We start from the raw sequence: 6,350 nt of genomic DNA on the forward strand, positions 1-6,350 counted from the left end.
ATATCTACAGAGTTAAAGAAAGAATCACAAACATTTTTCATGCTCGTGTGGATAAGAATGAGAGAGAGATTTAGAGAGAGAGAGAATGAGAGAGAGAATGACAGAGAGAGAGAGAGAGAGAGAGAGAGAGAGAGAGAGAGAATGAGAGAGAGAGAGGGAGAGAGTGAGAGGGAGAGAGAGTGAGAGAGAGTGAGGGAGAGAGTGAGGGAGAGAGAGAGAGAGAGAGAGAGAGAGAGAATGAGAGAGAGAGAGAGAGTGAGGGAGAGAGTGAGAGGGAGAGAGAGAATGAGAGAGAGAGAGAGAGAGAGAGAGAGAGAGAGAGAATGAGAGAGAGAGAGAGAGAGAGAGAGAGAGAGAGAGAGAGAATGAGAGAGAGAATGAGAGAGAGAGAGAGGGAGAGAGAGTGAGAGAAAGAAATATAGTGAAAGAAGCGAACACTCTTTAAATCGGTGCATTATCGCAAATGCTTACAAAATGTCTCATTTTGAAATGGAGCGCTTCTTTAAGGCAATTTCTTTCCTTTAATTACAGTTTCCTGTCTGCTTTGACATTTACAATGCAATCTTGTGCGAGGACGCGGCGGTGATTTATTACTCTACGCGTGTCAGTCTGCAGAAATGAGTTTATAAAATAAGAGCTCAAATGATGATGGCCTTTGACCAATAAAGCTGGCTCATTATCGCGGGCCGCAGAAAAGATGAATGTTTCTGACAAACCAATAGAAAGAGATGTTTCAATTTCTATCGAATAAAGTACTTTTATAGTTTAAAAAAAACAAGAAGGAAAATAGAAACCGTCTTCCTGCTATGATCTGAGGAACAGAGAGACAGACAGACATGTGTGCAGGGGTTCCAGGCTCTTCCTTTTCCCCTGCAGGCTTTGCAGTGGTCCTGTAACGTAGCCGTGTTTACTGAGTACTGAATGTTCTTCCTGGTCCTGAACTTGTGCAGAATGCACTGCAGGATGGGAAATTTTGGGGCAAAACCTGAACACAGATAAAGTATTAAAGGAAATCTAGGAAACCTAGAATTAATATCAGACAAAGATCAGAACTGAACATTTTATGGTGTTAGATCATGTTCTCTTACAAATTCATCTGACTTAATGACTTTAAGGAGAAAGTTCTTCTTATTTTTCACTCGGATATCGTCAAACAGAAAGCACGACTCCAGTCACAGTGATACTGACTACACCGCCGGCGCTGTCCTCCACGACTGACTGCAGGTTAGCGTCTCCATCTGACGCCACGCCCCTTTTTTAACAAGCCAATTAAATCCTGAGGGATAAAACCCAAATCTGGTTCATGCCACAACTTCTCTGTTAGCACCGATCATCTTACACCAAAGATTTTCCATACTGCCTCCTGGACCAGTCAAGTCTTTTCGCTCAAAGACGTGATCTAAAATCTGCTTTAATATCACTCTGTGTTCCGAAATATGACGTCAGGTATTTAATCGCGAGCATCTCTGTGTAAAACACTCATAATGGTTGCCGTTATTCCATCTCACTGTCGTACAGTCTGAGAGGAAGTCGAGCGCTGGTGAGGTTCTGAGCTGCGATACCTGCTTCGTCAATGGATCATGTTTTAACACCACTCTCAATCCATCACTGAGCTCAGTTATATCAATACTCGCCCATTTTCCCATTTGTGAGGAGATGAGTAGATCAATTCATTTAAAGTGAGTCTGGACCAGACATCTGTTTCAGAGATTAGAACGTATATTGTGTGCTTGTCTGATGGAAGGCAGAGGGTTCATTAAGTCAATGGAATCCTTAATCAATGAGTAACGTCTCCTTCTCCATGCTTTTAACGGTCCGTGCGTTCGGCAGGGCGAGCAGCGACACCTTCAGACGAAGCTCGCAGCCGGACTGCGTCCTCGGCCTGGATGGAACGGATTATTCGCTTTGAAGACTTTGAGCTTGGTCACTCAGCGATTCACTCGCCGACGCGACGAGAGGTTTGAAATGAAATCGCACCTTCGGTAACAGTAGAAGAGACGGCGTGAGCTCGCCGCCGCTTTTCATTTGGATTGTAGTGCTTTGTTGGTAAAGCCGGTTTGAAGATGACGGGAAGACGGGAAGACGTGAGGACAGCTGCCAGTCTGAAAGAGAAGCTCACGGCTCAAACACACAGCATCCGAACGCCTGAAGGTCATTCTCTCACAATAAATAAATAAATAAATAACTACATAAATATCATTCAAAACAAAAGATCAACTTTCACATGTCTGGGAAAGATCTTATTATAAATAATGACCGTGATTCACCAAACTGTGTGTGAATAACACCATGATGCTCAATTCCTCCATCACTCGAGGACCTCTCACTGCACCCTCATGCTCAGATAGATCGTGTGTGTGTGTGTGTGTGAGACAGGTTCTGTATGCAGTGGTGGAAATGGTCCTGCCTCTCCGCTGATTGATCGTTAAGTGTTGTCCAGAAGCCCATCACGAAGCTCCCACTTAAGAGCCTCGACTGCAGAAAGCAATCAGTGCCTGTTACCGAGAGTCCCATGGGGAGCATGATCGATCTGCAGCACAGATCTCCAGAAGGACAGGACACGCCATGAGTCCAGCTCCGTCCAGAGGTCTCGAATCTCTTGAATGTAAACATTGTGCTGCCTGTGGAAAACCTTTTTAGCAATCCAGAACTATCTGCAGCGTGTAAGAGTCCCTGTGTTCGTCTCCCTTCCCGTAACAGCACTGTGAACGTCCGAGGAGTTTCTCTGGAAGCCGTGGAGTTGAGATTAGCCAAATATTTATTATCTTTTTTTTTTTTCAAACTGAAAAAAAAAAAGTGTTTCCAAAATATATATATTTTTTAAAAAAAACATGAATACCACTAACTTTATGCCAAAAAAGAAAGAAAGAAAGAAAACGGGCGTGGCTCTGTCAACTCCCTGGCAGGCTGAACTGCTGATCCTGAAACACAGGGAGTTTGTTTAATGATGGAAAGTGTTCCAAAAGCAGGATACGGTGCCAATACTTTCATCTCAGCACTGAATATCGTTTTGTATTCTCAAATCAAGTATTTCAATTTGATCAGAGATTACGTTTTTAAAAACTCTTCTAACTCAATACGATAAAGTAATATTTCTCTTTTATCGCTTCTTTATTTTAGTTACAGCTACATGATCTACTCTTATATTTTACAGTTTTATTTCGGTAAAGCTGGATTTTATGTATGAAATGGGCGATATAAATAGATGGGAGTATTGTTATGATTAGCAGTAGTAGTATGCAGTGGACTTTATGTGTTCTACAGGGATTTTATTCTGGATATTGAACCCCGTGGAGTGAGCAGGCGCTTCAGTGTGGACAGCACGGACTCTGGAGACTATCGGCTGGTTTTAATTGTAAAGGTCTCAGTGGCCCTTTAGTTCACCGCGTTAGCACGACCTCTCAGCTGAAATAAGTACGCTTTCTGATTACATTCTCTAAAAGAGCCATTCGGTACGATAAAGAGTTCTCTGTGACTGAAGTCCTGAGTGCTGGCACACTGAAGGAGAATCTAAAGGAGAGACCTGCGTCTACTGCACATTCAAACTGATTCACAGATCAAGTCTCGCCTCATTAAACCCATTTTAGGTGAAAAAATAAACATCAGCACAACATCGCAGGTCGCTATTTGATCTCCTCGGATCTTCTTTGTGAATCCACGATGAGGAATACGGAGTAAATTGTGGTCAGTGTGGCACAGACCACGCGCTCGCTTTACACACCGTACTGAGATAGCACAGAGACGGACAGCTAAAACATCCCGATGAGATGTTCACAACGACGCACCAAACTCTCTGTATTACACGTCAATATATAAACCGCGTCCGTTTACAATCCAATCAAATGAAACCCGGTTTCACTCGGTGCGATTTCAGCGCTGGATTAAGATGATTCCTCGTGCAGTAAAGTGTGTCGTGACGTCTATAACAGACTGTGAGACGGCGTGTCTCGTCTCCGTGTCAGATTATACGATGAAGATCCCCTAACGGTAGACCTGCGATTTAACGAAACGGCTGCGTACAATACGGCGCCGCTCACGTGATCGATCCGCTCGGCGTGATCCGGGACTCGGCTCGTGCAGAAAACGGGTTCACGTGAACACACGCATTCTTCACAGTGATCTCGAGGTAATGAGGAGATTTATTTCTCTCCATTAGGATACGTTTCTCCATCGCCGCTACCGTATCTGTAGCGGTCCTCGAGTTCGCAGTCCTCCCATCGTGTGGATTTTAGACGAGCGTCCTAGCATTTTCTCACACTGACACAACTCCGTGAAGTCGTCAGACATCTTCGTCCTCGAGGGCACAAAACCGCGTCATGTTGATTGTTCTAACACCGCTGATCTCAATTCACCACTGGATAATCCTTTTACTACCTGAGATTTTCATATGAGAGCAACATCAGACTGAAAATCTTACTGTGTAAAACTGGATAAACAATCCCTCCAGGATCGCAGACATGAACGCAAAAACGCAGGAGATTTCAAAACTAGCGCAGATTTGGGCCGAGACGCGTCCTGTGACATCGTCACGACGCGCATTCAGCTGTGCGTCCAACATGAGTACAGCCGAAAGGTCTCATTTACCAACAAACACTACTGCGAAAGGCCGTGCGGAACGATTTTGTGCAACTGCAATGTCACAGTATTTATATTGAAAAAAAAATCAAACATTTCTCACCGCAACACTCACAAAAAATCCTGAAATCCTGTTTAAAGCAAAATCCCGTAAACAGTCCGGCTCATAATAACACCGACCATCATAAAGGAGCAAGTTCCTGGCGTTACCGTTCCTCTCAGTGCTCCTCCTGGATATCAGCAGCTGTTCTGCAGTCTATCGGCCTCCTCTTCATGTAGGAGGGAAAAAAGCGAGCGACCTATATGAGAATTTTGTGCTTCAGTGGCTATTGAAAGATGAGGCAATAAACTGCTAAACTTGAGTAATCACACTCTCCCCGAGGAACGCCTCAAATGGGGACGGTCAAAAACCTTGAAATTCGAGACTGTCACATACGGCTCGGCCTGGAGCTTTTGATGAGATTCATTATTGTAGGGAGAGCCGAGTACAAGTGTCTCCTGATTACAGCGTCCCTCCATTTAAAAGTTCCCACCAGTGTGCATTTCCATGACCGCAACGGCAATGGGATTAAAATCTCAATTCAGCCCCAGTCAATTCTCCAGTAACAAGATTTCATTAAATGCAGGCAGGGAGGCAAATGGACTCGAAAGCACTGAAACAGCTGGCGTATAAATTATAAAGAACGTGCTCTGTGCTAACGGAACACACCTTCGACTCGCAGACACATTATTATTTAATGTTCAGAGGAGACGATTTTATGTAAATTGGAGCCTTCTCAGTGCCGGGTACTCTGAAAACCAGACGGGGGGAAAGATTATGCAAAGCAATTAACATATGAAAATAACGTATTAATATATTGTCTGTGAACTGTATCCAATCAGTTCCCTTTCACTGGTGTGTGTACAAAACAATTAAAATTAAATTTATACCGCTTCTTTTTAAAAAAAAAAAAAATTCTGCCGAGCAAATGAAGTCACTGAGCAACCGCGAAAGAATGAAATAAATAAATAAATAAACATTTAGAGGACCACGTTCTCGCTTAAAGGCACACCAGCTTTCCCTGAATATTTACTCAGAGTCATGCTAATAAATTCCTGCCTTTTGTTTGGTCCTAATGGTGCGAGCGTCTAAAACAGAGCTGTGAAATCCATAGCAGGACACAAGCAGTAACGAATGGCGTACATTATTCTGGCCGCTAATTAGCACCGTTCCATAAATAAAACACAGGACAATCAATTAGCTGAGAAAGTCGTCTTTGTGAGTCACGGGCAGTGAGATCCTGCGGCAGAACCAGAGCTCGATAGCACCGGGGACGACGGAAGTTCAGATAAATAACATTTCGAATGTTGCTACTAAAAGCTCTTCAGGCAATCTGCTTCGACTCGCCGGGATTACGAGCAAATTAATACCGTATGTAATTTTCCATCAGGAATAATAATGCGGTGAGATGAAACCGCTTTGTGCACAAACAAGTGTGAGACAAAAACCCTCACGTTATTATTATTACTGTTATTATTACCGCAGCCTTTTAGAGGAGCTCTGCTAAAACCTGCTCTTCTGCTTCTAATTTAAACCCGCGAGTCTCCGACTGGTGCTCGGCTCTTGATGATGACCAGGCCAGGACCAACCCCAGTGCATTAACACCGAACCTCAGAGACTCCAAATAAAGGAGTGGAGCATTACGCGTCCAGGAGACCGGCCTCGCTGCCCAGCAGGATGCATAATTTGGACATTAATGTAATTTACATTTTAACGCAGGCCCGGTGTAAACTGA

The sequence above is a fragment of the Ictalurus punctatus genome, chromosome 10, assembly GCF_001660625.3.
Source record: "Ictalurus punctatus breed USDA103 chromosome 10, Coco_2.0, whole genome shotgun sequence".
Lineage (NCBI taxonomy): Eukaryota > Metazoa > Chordata > Actinopteri > Siluriformes > Ictaluridae > Ictalurus > Ictalurus punctatus.